Source organism: Myotis myotis, unplaced genomic scaffold (genome assembly GCF_014108235.1).
Source record: "Myotis myotis isolate mMyoMyo1 unplaced genomic scaffold, mMyoMyo1.p scaffold_m19_p_15, whole genome shotgun sequence".
Taxonomy (NCBI): Eukaryota; Metazoa; Chordata; class Mammalia; order Chiroptera; family Vespertilionidae; genus Myotis; species Myotis myotis.
In genome coordinates, this window is record NW_023416319.1 from 40,838,318 (window position 1) to 40,853,972 (window position 15,655).

Below are 15,655 nucleotides of genomic sequence, written 5' to 3' on the forward strand. Positions count from 1 at the left end.
TCAGTCACCCCAAGATTCCCCATTGCCTAAACATTTACAAATTTATAGGGGCAAATATACACAATACTACCAAACGGGAGGAGCTTTAAAACACATACATTTGCTCAATGCTTAGAGAATTGTGGGTTTCTCTTTTGTGGAAAAACAAAAATTTTGCCTCTCACAGTCCTTTATCAAGAAGAAATCAGAGGAAGTGTGGATAGTCCATAGCAAGTTAGCATTTCCCACTGAAATTAAACAAATTCCTTTGACTCACCCCTCTAGCCATAGAGCCCTGGCCAACATCTCGGGTTACAAAGAAGAGACTGGCTTCCAGAAGAAACAAACCAACCACTAATCCCATTATCACACCTGATATTGTCAAAAATATATTTAAATCAAAATATACCAGAATATTTCCTAGAAACTAATAAAAATTGGTCCTTAGGACAATAGCCTTGTGTTAACACTTAGTAAGAGTTGAAATATTACACATTGACAAACTGTAAAGCAACTGAATTAAAAATCATGTCCATGCCGTTATAATCACCAAAACATACATCTGCTGCTCCAAATATGACGCAACGCTGGATTCTAAATCGGTCTTACTTTATAAAAAAGCCCACAGGCGTGGACATAAATTCTCAGTTCCTGTGGCTGTGGCCACCCTAGGCTGTCGTCCCAGTGGTGAACACGAACGTTACTGTATTTATTATGACTAAAGGACACGAGCCCATCGAAGGTGGCAATTTTTGCTTTCATCTTCTCAGGCCTTCCCCAGAACTGCCCGTGATCGCCCACACCTTCTTCCACCCAAGGTGGATCCAGCAGCCTCTGGATCGCGACCACAGCGCCGGTCCCCGGCTCTGGGAGAAGCCTGGTCCTAGCCAGGGGCCTCCGAGCGCCCAGCAGGTCCGCCGGCGCCGCGGAGGCCGCGCGCTGCCCTCATTAATGCTCCTGCAGGACAATAGCTCATCAAGCCCCACGGAGAGCCCTGGACCCGTCGCGGAGCCTGGGCTGGCGGGGGATGAGGCAGAGCAACTCCTCCTAGAGGTGGTTATGTGGAGAAGGAGCAATCCCTTCTCCCTCCGCCTCCTCCCCCCGCTGCTATCCGCGGCCCGGAGAACTGCTGCTTGCCGCCATTGACACGCACAGATAGGACCTAAAGAAAGGCGAAGAGTCCTGCCCCGCACCGGCGCCGCGCGGGCCGAACCTGCGCGCGGGGAGGGCGCGCCGAGGGCACCGGCGCCCGGAACAGGCGGCGCAGCACCAGGTGAGCCCGCCATGGCGATGGCATTATTGTTCGGGGGTCCTCGGGGTCTGGAAACAAAACCGGCCGCGGGAACCGTGCAGGGGCCGGAGAGAACCCCCCGCCTCTCCCCGCTGCCCAGCCCCTGCGGGTGCACCCGGGATAGTCGACTCTCCCCGCAAAAAGAAAAATGTATAAATCAAGCTGCCCAACTTGCTTCCCAGGAAATAAGGCGGGGGGGGGGGGGCGGTCAAGAAGCGGTGAAATTCCTGCGGCCGGTGAGGAGTCGGGCATCGCGGGCGCAGAGGGAGGGCGGAGGAGGGATGCGCGTCCAGCGGTGGGCCCCGGGCGAGGCTGGACGCGGAGGGCGCGGGCGGCTCCTGGGGATGCAGAGTTCGGGGCGCAGGAGGAGGAGGGAGGCGCCCCGCCACCGAGGGGACCGGCGCGGGGGCCGGGGGCTGCGCCGGGGCCGCGGGAGCCCGCAGGGCCGCTCGGGGGCCTCGGAGGGTGGCGGGCCGGGCGCCGGCTTTGCGGGCTGACAATGGACAGAGCGCGGAGGCGCCGGGCGGAGGGAAGGGACCGGAGCCCCGGGGGCGAGGACGCCGGAGCCGGGAGCCCGGCCGGCGCGGAGGAGGGCTCGGGGCCGGGCACTCCCCTCCGGTTCCCTTTCCGGGGCGCCCGGTGCCGACGCGCGACGCGCTTTCCCCGGGAAATGGCGGCCCCGGATTCCGGCTTTGCGCGGGAAAAGATGATAATAATAAGGAAAGGGGTTAAAAGTAAAGTGGCTGCGGTGCGGTCGCGTGCGGGGGAGGGGGTGGGGCGGTCCGCGGCGGGCGCACCGGCCTGCCCCCCCCCCCCCCCCGGGCCCCCAGCCCGCTCGCCAGGAGCACCCCACTTCCAGCCTCGCCCGCCTGCTGCATCGTGCCCGCGGCGTCCTTTCCCGCCTTTCCTCGTGGGGGCGCCCTCCGCTCCTGCCCTCTTTGTTCCGCACAACAATGGCCAAAAGGGCATGGAGCCCCCAAAGGGCCCCGTGCCCCTCCTCCAGGAGCTTCCAGTCGCTGATCCGGCCACCACGGGCTTGACTTAGGCCCGTTCGCTGCTGGGTTTATCCGTAACAGGTTCTCGGCAAGAGAAAGGGGCCGAGAACCCCAGGCGCGGTCCACGTGTGTTTGGGGGGTGCAGCGGTGTGACGCCTCGCAGGTCCGACGGCACAGGCAGCCCTGGTGCCCCAACAGCCCCGGGGGTCTGAGGTCTCCAGGGGATTCAAAGCAGGGCCCCCGGACCGCAGGCACCGGAGGGGTAGTCAGTCCCCCAGAGCACACGCTTCCCTCGCTTTCCACATTTGTGTTCGTGCCGAAATGCAGTTGTACCCTCGCTGGGCTGCGCAGTTGGTGAGAGAAAAAGAAACATTCCTAAGAGCGGAAATGTGTCTTCGCTTATGTTGTTTCTCGTCTAGAACCAGTTCCTTTGTGAAACACAAACTAAGCTACTCATAATTCTCCATTTGTTCATATTTTATTGAAAGATACCTCTTACCATTCTGGAAAACGCTCATTTCCATGTGACGTTCGGAGTGCTATCATTGGGAATCGCGCTCATGGAGTTTTAGAAAGGCTTTGGCCCATGATTATCATATAAATAAACAAACAAACGCACTATCTGTCATTCACACCTTTAAAAACCTCTTTCCTCTCTCTAAACTTCCTTTAAAAATATGCCTAATTCGCCGAAACCGGTTTGGCTCAGTGGATAGAGCGTAGGCCTGCGGACTGAAGGGTCCCAGGTTCGATTCCGGTCAAGGGCATGTACCTGGGTTACGGGCATATCCCCGGTGGGAGATGTGCAGGAGGCGGCTGATCGATGTTTCTCTCTCATCGATGTTTCTAACTCTCTATCTCTCTCCCTTCCTCTCTTTAAAAAATCAATAAAATATATATATATATAAAAAAAAATATGCCCAATTCTCCACTCCAGTTTTTCCTACCCTGTCACAGTTCCTCCTCACCTGGATCCATTTATTGCCATGCTTTAGACATTATTAATAGTTTCCTCTCTTTTGAAACTCTATAAAATAATTTATTTCCTTGGATCCAGAATGTTCCAAGATTCTGACCTGACTCCCTCATCCTGTCTTCTGTCTGGTTCCCAGGAATTCTAAGGCGCCTTCAGTCTGCTCTTTCCCAGTGGGTGGAACACCCTGCCATCTATTGTCTGAGAAAACCAGGTCTGTTTTCACTGCCTCCTGCCGGCAAAGCAGGAGGGAATCCTGTCTTAGGCAGCTTTAAATGAAAGATGTCTGTAACTTGTTTAGAGGGAAGTATGTACAGAAATTCAACCAACTTTCTTAAGAATGTTTTTGTGTGTGTTGCACAGGGATGAGCAAAGAACTTATGGTTAGAGATCCTTCAACAAGCATTTATTGAACCCCAATTACTCAACACCTCTGAATACGGGAAGACATGCAAATATGAAGTCATCATGGGCCTGCTCTCAGGGTTTTCAGCCCCAAACCCAGGAGATAAAATATATATGCAGGGAAAACAAGGTCAAAAGTTCTTCATATTGGCAAGCTGGTGGGAAAACTGGTCCTTCATGTCCTGCTGACAGGCATGTAAATTGGTGTAGCTAAGTTGAAGGGCAGTTTGGCACCCTGAAAATCTATAACGTGCACATTCTGTGACCCAGCATTTCCATTTCTTGGTATGTACCCTAGAGAAGCGGGCACACACCAGCACAGATTACGTAATTCCCTGTCATTGCAGGGTTTTGCTAATTCTGAAGTTGAAAACAGCTAATGGCCAGCGATAGGGAATGGCTAAGTAACCTGGTCCATCTGCCTTCTGGAAACTTAGGCAGCAGGTAAAAAGAGTGAAGTAAGTCTATCTATACAGAGACAGAAAGATCACCAAGACATACAGTATCAATGGGAAAAAAAAAACATTGCAGAACCATACATACTGTATAGTACCCTTTTAAAAACAATAAAACTATGCATTTCTGTAAGTAAAAACGCATACATAAGTGGAGAGGGAGTGTGTAGAACGAGACACGCACTCAGAGACAAGAATTGGAGGACTTGTCGAGGCATTTAGTCATATTCAGACCCACCCATAACCATGATTAAAATATTGAAATTTGCATTAATTTATAAGTTGATTGGCTAACAAAATACAATTAACAAGTTAAGAGTAACTAATGATGTGCAATAAAAGTCACAAGTGAGATGCTCCCACAATTGTGAAAGGGAGAGGAGAATGCTAGGCTGCAGGGGAGGGCTTGCACTAGGCTTCACGGAGAGTGCAGTGGGGCTGGGAGACAAGGCAGGTGAAAGGAAGCCTGACGCAGACTCAGAGCTCCAGCTCGTTCCTCCTCTTTCTTCTCAGGTTTGTATACATCCCCTTGCAAGGCTGATTTCTGCCCTTCGAAGGTCCAGATGGAGGAGTGAACACAGTTTCTTTCACTGCCATGATTCTATGAATGTCTTAAATTAGATTTAGAAGAAAAGAACGAGCCAGTAGAATTCTAACAATGGTATTGGAAGGGGGTGATTTTTAAAAGGAAGGGATGGTGTGGCTCAGTGGTTGAGCATGGACCTATGAACCAGGAGGTCATGGTTTGATTCCTGGTCAGGGCACAAGCCCGGGTGAGGCAGCCAAACAATGTTTCTCTCTCATCATTGATGTTTCTATCTCTCTCTCTCCCTTTCCCTTCCTCTCTGAAGTCAATAAAAAATATATATATATATAATTTTTTTTAAGGAATGTAGTGAAAACTTTAGAATGGGGAGGTTTTTTTTCTCCTGAATGCACACTGGGATACATATTGGAAATTAGGCTGCAGAGAAAGATAAGGGTTGAGAAGATAATTCATTTTCCTTAAAAAAAAAAAAAGTCTCAAAACTGCTTTTAAAACAAATATTTAAGGCTGGAATATTTGTTGAACGTTGATTATGTACATAACACTATGCTAGGTGCCACGGGTAGCAAAACCCACAGCAGAGGACAGGAAAACAGCCCCAGGCCTAGGGCGCGGGTTCTCGATCTGTCTCACGCAGACTGTGTGGTCCTTTCCTGACCACTGCCCTCCCAGGCCACACCTTTCATTGTGGCTAAAATTAGGAAGGGGAACCCACTGACCACTCAAGCCCCTTTCAATGTTAGATTATGATCTTGTGAAATCCCAGGATTCTAACATTGCAATGCTTGTGAATTCTCAGGCAGATGGAATTCGGGAAATATAGGCTTAGACGAGGAAGGGCCCAACAGTGCCCAGCCTTAAGAAAAAAACAAAAATATTCGCTGTCATGAAAGTTCTCAGTAGATTATGTGTGTCTCAGAGTTTTCCAGGGTTAAAATTGCATCACCACCCTTTACGCCACTCCTGAGGCCAGTGGTGTAGAAAGATGTTGCTGAGTTTTAAGTCTCGTGTTCATACACATACTGTCAAGCACTGTAATAGGATATATAGTACAGTTGGCCCTTGAACAACACTGGTTCGAATCCTCTTATATGAGAATTTTTTTTCAATAAATACTGTAAATGTATTTTCTCTGTTGACATAAGAATGTCCACAGCTGTAGAGAATTTTTATAAGAGTTTATTTGAGCCAAATAGAGGGCATGCCTGGAAGCAAGATCTCAACAGTCTGAGAAAATGCTCTGGTCTGACTTCCTTACGATTTTCTTAATAACATGTTCTTTTCTCTCGCTTACTTTATTGTAAGAATATAGTATATACTACACATAACATACAAAACAGGTGTTAATCGACGGCTTATGTTATCAGTAAAGCTTCTGGTCAACAGTAGGCTGTTAGTAGTTAAGTTTGGGGGAGTAAAAGTTATATGTGATTTTCGACTGTGCTGGGAGATTAGCACCCCTAACCCTGACATTCAAGGGTCTACTGTAGTGGCTTTTGAAATGGAGGGACAATGTTAGCATTCCCTAAAAATTATTCGCTAAACCTTTATTTTGTGGAAATAAGTCATAATAGCCAGTGCTTATTAAATGCCTGCTACCTGCCAGGTACTGTTCCAAGCACTTTACATGTATTAATCTGCTTAATTCTTATTAAATGTATTAAATAAGATACTTATTAAATAATAGCTAGTCCTATAGGTATATACTGTTATACCCATTTTACAGAAAAGAGGTTAAGAATGTGCCCAAGGTCGCCCACTGCACAACTGGTGAGTAGTGGAGGTAGGACTCCAGCCCAAGCACCCTTACTCCTCAGCCCTATGTCCTTCCGTCCAGGTGGTGAGAACAAGAAGCTGCCAGCATTCCAGTGACTCTCAAATGCTGTTTAATATTATGCAAATTTTATTTTAAAATTCCTTATTTGCATCTGTTTTGTCTGACTATGCCAAAAGAAAGATAAGGAGCATCAGATTGAGCCACCTAGCGCTGTGCTTTAAGCCGTCTTGTCACAAAGTATTAAATAAGATAAATTTGGTGGTTTCTCCGAAGCCTTTAATGTTCATTTATCCATCTCACCATCCATCATACTTTGCCCGATTTATTTGACTGACATTGCCAATTTGGACTTGGAATAGAGTAAGTAATTCAAGTCAGAATTCTCTCGCTTTGACAGAAGTGTGTGTGCAGTTATGGGCAGGGCCACCGGGCTCAGTACAGGGACGTGTACTTCAGCTGCGGATGTCGGGAGAATTAGCTGCAGCCACCATATTGTTTAGCCCAAAAGCGCCACACACGGCCTGACCAAATATTCGGGGGTTGTTTCTGGATGAGAGGCAGTCCTCATGACATAGTTTAGGTGCCTAAGTTTGGGGTGTTTCCATGACAACAGGACAAAAATACAACAAAAATAAGACCAAACTTACCCTGGAAAGCCCAGGCCCTGTGTTTACTGGCCCGCAAATGGTATATACACAGAATTATGTAACTGGGGTTTTGTGCTGCCGTCATTGCTCAATAAAACCATGAAAATTAAATAGTGGTGGTGGACTACAAAAAGGTGAATTCCAGCAGCTTATAAAATACAGAACATAAACTTTTAGATCAGATGATAATTCACTGGGTTCGACACCAAAGTGCTAAACTTCCACATGGATCAGTCTTCCAGAAATTCTTTGAACTCAAGTGTTGCCCCTTTGCAATTAACATGGATTTCCCCCCACCCCCCACCCACCCCGGCTGCTGTGGAGTAAACAGTGTAGATCATTGTCTCCAGGTGGGAGAAGAAGCCGTCCCAGAACAAAATGAAGCCATTTTCAGGCCCAGTTTTTCTTTCCCATGGTTATGGTGGGTGATGAAATAGTGACTTCAAAGGAAAGCTCACCTGGGTGTGACTGAGTTCTACCCGGTTGTTCCCTCTCTGTGAATGTAGGTAACAGATGGGGGGTCAGTAGGAGTGACAGTTTGAGCATCTTCATAGGAAAGCATCATTTTTCATGTTGGAAGGGCCCTCTGAGGTCAGCCGGTGCAGCGGTTCTCAGGTGCAGCTCTGCAGAGCTCAGAGTTCCTCAGAGACCCAAGGCAGGAAATGTGGGGACCAAGCCACCGAGGTTCCCAGGCACCTCCCAGCTCCAACCAGCACAGACCCCTTCCTTCCATCTGCTTGATATTTTAGAGCTCCTGAAAGGTTTTGTTTGAGCCAAAGGGAAGTTATGAAAAATCAGCTGATTTGCTGGTCAAGACAGAAATGGACCCCTTCCCCCTCCCACACATCCCCGCTCTGGTCCATGGCACCTTTCATTCCCCCCACCATGATGCCCCCTAGACGACTAACCAGATCCACCCACAGATGAAATGACGTGGTATGGCTAGTGGTTGCTTGGTGCAGCTGATTCAATGAGCCAGGGCCCAGAGGCTCTCGGGGATTCACACGGCCATGACCAGGAGCAACTCTGCCTGTCACTAGCATAAAACAGTGCAACTGAAGCCACAGTTCCCCAGCCACTTGTCTCCACAGTGCAACCACTGCCTGAGGACTGACAGGAAGGAAAGCAGGGTAGGGAAGAGCAGGCAGGTAGAGGGATGGAGAAAGGGGCAGCTGCCTCTGCTTAAAGCAGAGCACAGTATGTTGTAGCTTTGAGAACCCAGATTTGCCCCACGCTTCCCCCCGCCCCATATACTCAGTTGCCCAGCAATCATGGGTGTCTCTGGACTGCTGCCTGGTACTGGTACCCCCACTCTCACCCCCAAAGGGCCCTCCCAGATCCCCTCACTCCCACCTGAGAAGCTCCTCTTGGCTCAGAGAAGCGAGACAGGCCGCTGTTTAGAACAGTAAACCTCACTATTAATATGAAACTTTGATTTCGAGAAAACAGGTTGCTCACAGTTCCTATTTGCCAATTCCCAAAAAGCAAAAAGACAAGAGACCAGGCTGCACCTAGTGAAGGGTTTTGTTTTTATTTTTATTTTGTTTTCCATGAATAAATAGATTCAGGAACGCAAACCAGTTCATTTTCTTCTGGGATGCATTACTATAACTCAGATTCAAGGAGCACTAACGTTATTTTTATACAGTCATTTCTCATCCAGCTCTTACCACAAGTAGCCAAATATATTTATGCTAGAGGCCTAGTGCACGAATTCATGCACATTAAAAGGAAATTAATTAGAAGAAATATTTTAGAGGCTGCGGAGGGACCACAGGAGGTTGGCTCCAGGGCGTGTCCAGCCTGTCTTGCCCATTCCCATTCGGGCTGATCAGGGCCAGCCAGTCAGGGCCAGCCAGCCGGGGAGGGATTGCAGGAGGGCTCCAGGGCGTGTCCGGCCTATCTCGCCCAGTCCCAATCAGCCAGACCCCAGCAGCAAGCTAACCTCCCGGTTGGAGCCTCTGCCCCCTGGTGGTCAGTGCGTGTCATAGCGACTGGTCTAGAGGTCGGCTGCTCAGTCGGACACTTAGCATATTAGGCTTTTATATAGAGAGAGTAGAAAATACTATAAGGCTAATAAAAAGGAAACAGTGTATATCAACAATGTGTGCTTTTCTCTTAAGAAATAGCAGCACACCAACGAAGACAAAACGTGTTAAAGTCACTGCATACTGCAGTAGCCGCAGACAGCCTAAATCCACCCCGTATCATAGGCTCCCATCCTCTGCTCTGCTGCCTCTAAAATGCCCCTCCCCTCTAAAATCCTGAGATAGCCACACATTCTCTGCCTCTGTGTTAGAAAGAATGTGTCGGCAGTTGAGCTTCCTACTAGATTATTCCAGGACATGACTTGAAATACTTTTTAAAAAGGGAATGATTTGTAATCCAATGGTATAATTTAAATAAATTGGGCTAATGCTTGGTTCTAACGTTCATGGATGGTTAATTTGGTTAATTTGATCCTCATGTCATTTTGATGAAATTGCATTTGATAGAGCTCTTTACATTATAAATTGTTAATGTGCTTTAACAGATAGGACGATAAAATTATTGACTGTTCTCATTCACTTAAAGGTGGCCTTGGAGAAAATGGTTTGGGAAGGATCGCTTGCGCAATAATGATTTGCCCTTGGAGTTCATAAATGGAAGTGTAATAGAGCAAGAGATTTAGCTAGTATTACTGAAAATGGTTTTTACAGCTACAAAATAATACTAACAAACTATTATTTTAATACAGCACTTAGGGTAACACACCAAAATATATTAGAATTCTATTAGTTGCAAGGCTAAGAGATTTTTTTTCATACCCTTTAAAAATATATTTCTACATATAGTGAATATATTTATATTGAATTCCCTTATGTCCTACCGAGTTCTATTTCATCTCATTTTATTCTCCCTCAGGATAACTTCCAACTGACAAGAGTAAAGATGCTTCATTGCAGTGTCTACTTCGTTTTTTCATAAATATTTACAATATAAAATATTCTGAAGCACAATGTTATACAGATTAGGGAAATGTCATGGGGACTAAAAATGAATAAATTTCAACAATTTTAAAACAGTACACGAATCCATTAGGGGATGACACTATGAATTTCATGTTCGTATACATTTCAGAAAGCAGTAAAGTTCTTTTTAAATTACATCATTAAAAAGCCATAAGACCTGTTATTTCTAGATTTAAGACGATGTATATATGAAAGCCTTTTGATTCGTTTACTTCTGAAGAGAATGATCGCAAAGAGAGCTTTCAAATAGTGCTCTCATAGTTCCAGGTCCTTTGTCAAGATGGACCATCAGCCCAACTACACCTCACCTGTGACTCGCGGGCCTATAATCACGGCTCCCAGTCTCAAATGACTGACTGCTCTCTCTTTTTTAAAGTCGCTTTGCAGCCAGACCATTGTGGCTCAGCTGGTTGAGCATCATCCTGTGCACCGAAAGGTTGCTGGTTGGATTCCAGGTCAGGGCACATGCCTAGGTTTCAGGTCTGGTCCTTGGTCCGGGCACATGCAGAAGGCAACCGATCGATGTTTCTATCTCTCTCCCTCTCTCTTTCTGAAATCGATAAAAACATTTTAAAATAACAATAAATAAATAAATAAATAAATAAATAAATAAATACAGAAGCTTGACAGCAGAAAAATGGTCATTTAAATCAAGATTGCTGGCAACTTCTAACGAACCATCTTGCTGATTGGCTGGGGTTGTCACATTTCTCATCAGTTGAGATAGAATAAAAATTTCAAGAAGTTGTTTGAGAGGTTAAAAACATAGTTTACTCTTTATCAGCTCTTTGTGCTTGAGAAAGAATTTGCGGAAATTAAAAGAAAACATGGGTCTAAAGAACCAGACTGTTTTGTCTTTTCGTGCTGTTTCCCACCAACAGCAATTCATTCAATCACGGCGAATGCTTAAGAGTTTTGCTTTCTTTTCTCTCCTCCCTTCTGGGGTTACAGTATGATTTTAAATATTGTTTACAATAATACCATACGCTATAATCAGACAAATACAGAGACTCTGAATTTGATTCCATTATATTAATGAGTCTTACATAATCTCTTGATACAAAATTTTATATTCCTCAATTATCTCAAGACCAATTAGTGTCCAGTGACTCACCTGGTAATGAAAGTGATCTAAATTTCTTAATATGACATTATTACTCAGTTATAAAACAGTTGAGTGTTTTCTCTTTGCCAGCATACTCATTTCTAGGCTAATTCCCAAATGATGTTTGTTAAGATGTTAAATTAAAATGACACTTTCCGTTTCCAGTTCAAGAATGATGGACTGAACACACGTGCTTTCCATCTCTAGAGCCGCCCTCAAAAAATAATAATAATAATAATAATGGTAAAGAAGCACAAAGAAAATAAACACTTTAAAGGGGAGCAGGAACTGGTGTTCGTCAGCAGCAGATGGGAGATTTCAACGCATTCGTGGAAGACTGAAAGGGCACAGAACCATGTAGGCCAGCGGTTCTCAACCTTCGGAACGCCGCGACCCTTTAATACAGTTCCTCATGTTGTGGTGACCCCCAATTTCATTGTTACAAACAGAACATAACTAAAGCATAGTGATTCATCACAAAAACAATATGTAATTATATATGTGTTTTCCGATGGTCTTAGGCGACCCCTGTGAAAGGGTTGTTCGACCCCCAAAGGGGTCGCGACCCCCAGGTTGAGAACCGCTGATTGTAGGCACTATCACAGGGAAGCCACAACTAAAATGAAAGCAGGAGGACGCTGCACGGAGGGTGGGCAGAGTGGAAAATGGGGAGTCATTAACGATCTGTCTCCAGAGCAGCCAGGTGAATTGGCCTCTCTCCCTCCCCTCCTCCTCGTTGGCCTTCTGACAATCTGGCATGTCTGACATTTATCCCCCAAACTAACAATCTGAGGTTTCCTCTCTAAAGAAATTGGGCAACTATAGAGCAGGTCTAGAGTTTCCAGGATGGATATGGCCTCACAAAGGAAGGCTCCCCATCCTGGTGTTCGGGGGCTCTTGGTGCCTTCCTAAGAGGGCACTCTAAGGTGGCGCCGGCACGTTGGCATGTCCTGTGAGAGCGCCCAGAGGCCCCACACAGGAGCCTGCCTACCAAACAGTAGCCGAGGACAGCTTTCCTATCTGCCTATGATAACCTTGCCTTTCATTCTTAAATATGCATGCACGACCAGAGGTCACCAGACGTTTGAGGAAAGCCAACATGAAAGAGAAAGATGAGAATACATAGGACAACTGACTGGATAAAATGATTTCGAGAACAGAAGATAACATAAACATAACTAGTTTCAGAGAGACTGGAAGATATGGTGCATTCATAAAAGAATAGGATGCTATGAAAGTGGAACAAAGAACAACAAAGAGTTCTTGGAAATTAATAATATGATTACCAAAATTAGACATTCAAAGGACTGAAAAGGTAGAAGGAAAAGTATGAGATTTCGAGAAACGATCCAGAAGGTCCAACATCGGCCATACAGGCATCCTAGAGAGACAAGTAAAGAGAGAAGTGAGAGAAATCAAGAGATGAGGGAGCCTGGCCAGTGTGGCTCAGTGGTTGAGCATCGACCTATGAACCAGGAGACCACAGTTTGATTCCCAGTCAGGACACATGCCTAGGTTTCGGGCTCAATCCCCGGTGTAGGCCGTGCAGGAGGCAGCCGATCAATGATTCTCACCATTGGTGTTTCTATGCCTCTCTCCTCCTTTCCTCTCTGAAATCAATAAAATTATTCTTTTTAAGATGCGGGGAAATAAATACAAAAACAGAAAGTGTCAGGAGTTATGAAAGAAGTGAATCTTCAGATTAAACGGGCTTCTGGCCAAGTGCTGAGCAGGATGGATGGGGTGGGGAGGACCCACACCTAGACGTAGCCTTGTGCAATTATAAACGTAAAGAGAAAATCCAAGTGGGTAAAAAAGCTACGGTCCATTTACACCATGGAATGTTGTGCAGCTGTAGAGCAGAAGGATCTCTTACTCTTTGAGACAGCATGGAGGGACCTGGAGAGCATTATTCGAAGCGAAATATGCTTCGGTCAGAGAAAGACAAATATCACATGATCTCACTCATATGTGGAATATAATGAACAAGATAAACTGACAAACAAAACAGATCCAGAGACTTGAAAGTATGGAACAGACTGATGAATCTCAGAGGGAAGTGGGGTAAGGGGGTGGGGAGAGATTAACCAAAAAACTTCTATGCATAACCCATGGACACAGACAGTAGTGCAGGGGGGAGGGGGCCAATGGGAGGAAAAAGAGGATGTCTGTAATACTTTCAACAATAAAGATAAATTTTTTAAAGAAAGATCTGGTAGCTTGGAGGGAGGGCACCAAACTTCTCTGTAATGCAGGATACTAAAAGTAACAGACCAGTGGCTTCACAAGGTTGAAACAGTATGATTTTGATGCTAAAAATTATATACCCCACCAAAGGATAATCCAAAGATCATTCAATAAAAACAGTTCCAACTTGTCAGAAAACAAAGTTGACTTCTCTGGACTGACTGTCTCATGAAGTGGATTCCAAGGACACCAGGAGAAAGCCAAGACAGGCGGTCCCGGGATAGGCTGAGCAGGGAAGACCGTTCCACGAGGACCACTGGGCAGAACAACCATTCCACACGGGGCCCGAGGTCAGAGGGCGTCAGGATAAGTGTCCCTGGAAGAAAGTGGTCCCCAAGAACAATGTGCTTGAGAAGCTGGGTGAGACGGTAAAGGCATGTTTCTCTTTTGTCAACAGAACAAAGAAAGGACATCTGATCCTCATTATTCATGGGTTCCATATTCTCACATCCCACCTACTCAATAAATGCGTCTGTAACCCCCAAACCAATGCATGTCCCACAGTGCTTTTGCTGTCATTCAGGGATGCGCACAGAGCAGAACGTCCATCGCGCACCTTCCCAGCTGAGGCCAAACAAGGCCACGCGCTGTCTTCTTGTTTCATCTCTCACCACGTAAACTAGAGTCCTTGTCATGGCTCATTTAGTGTCACGTTTTGCACGGTTTTGTGCTTCCTGTTGGTGGTCTCGTTGTTTACAATGGCCCCTGGTGTAGTGCTGACGAGCTGTGTAGGCTCCTGAGCACAGCAAGGCTGGGATGTGCCTGCTGGAGAAAGCACGTGTTAGATAAGGTTTGCTCAGGCCTGAGTTCAATCTTAATGAATCAATAATACTTACTAAATAAGGTGTCCTTGTATAGAAACACATGTAAAACAAGGTTATGTATCGATCCATGGAGGAGGAGGTTGTGACCAGAGGACCATAGCAACCTGCCCCTGTTTCCCCCAGGAGCAGTCAGCCGTTCACTGCTCACGGACCCAGGGTTTCTGGCTGATGTGTAAACAGAACCACAGCAGTCCCCTCTTACCAACAGAAGATGCATTTTCAGGCACAGTAGATGCCTGACACCGCAGATAGTACTGAACCCTATATACATAGTAGGTCCCACATAACATCATCGATAGGTTCTTGGAAACTGCAGCTTTAAGGGTGTAATGATAGGCTACTTGATACAAACGAGTTAAATTCCTACAGCATCTTTTTAGTCACAAAAACATCACCAAACTTCTAAGACCCAAACACTTCTAATATGAAACATTGGAATAAAAATGTGAGCTCTGTAGACATTTAAGAAAAATGAGTGAAGACAAGATCATTTTCCAACCCGCTCATTCCAGTTGAGGGTTGCAGGGGCAGAGGCTGTCCCGGTAGCTCAGGGCACCAGGCAGGCACCTGCCATCACAGGACACGGCACACCCCACTCGCTCACACTGGGACACTTAGATACACCAGTTCGCCCCACGTGCACACGTTGGGGGTGTGGGGAGAAACCAGAGTTCCCTGAGAAAATCCACGTAAAAATGGGGAGAAAGTGCAAACTCCACACAGAGGCCCAGGGCTGGGAATTGATTTTTTTCTCATCAGCGTTAACAGTGAAATGACTTTGAATGAAACAACATTATTCAAGGACCCGCTGTACTCTGTTCCCTGCACATTAATACCCTTGCTGAAGTCTTCGTAGAAGCTCAATGCTTTCTGACGCAACACTTTGCCATCGGTTGGGACATGTCCGTTCATATCTTCCACCCACATTTTTTAAAAATAATTCTTTATTGTTGAAAGTATTACATATGTCCCCTTCCTCCCCCATTGACCCTCTCCAGCCTGCTTCCCACCCCAGGCCCTCACCGCCCCATTGTCTGTGCCCGTGGGCCATTCATAAATGCATACAAGGTCCTTGGTTGATTACATCCCACCCTCCCCTGCCTTCCCTCCAGAGTTTCCACACACTGTCCCATGCTTCCATGTCGCTGGGTCCACTCTGTTCATCAGTTTATTTTGTTACTTCGTTTCCACATGTGAGTGAGATTATGCCATACTTGTCTTTCTCTGACTGACTTATTTCACTTAGCATGATACTCTCCAGGTCCCTCCATGCTGACTCAAAGTCCACCCACAAATTTAATGCCTTTTCCATCTTAACTAAGTACTTATCACACACTGTGGCTATAACTTTTGCAGTTTGAGGTGCAACAGCAAAACTAGCACAAATTTGTTTTTCCTT

The 15,655-nt window shown here is 46.2% G+C and overlaps 1 protein-coding gene across 2 annotated transcripts in view; it reads left to right on the forward strand.

Moving 5' to 3' along the window:
- Window positions 1–550: 550 nt before the first annotated feature.
- Window positions 551–15,655, forward strand: part of LOC118670095 (core histone macro-H2A.2) — a 43,537-nt gene continuing 28,432 nt past the window's right edge. Inside the window, exon 1 of one of the 2 annotated variants that reach the window (XM_036336963.1) lies at window positions 551–1,252. The gene's annotated coding sequence lies outside the window, so the exon portion shown is untranslated. The remainder of the gene's footprint in view (window positions 1,253–15,655) is intronic. The other variant, XM_036336962.1, reaches the window with a different exon arrangement.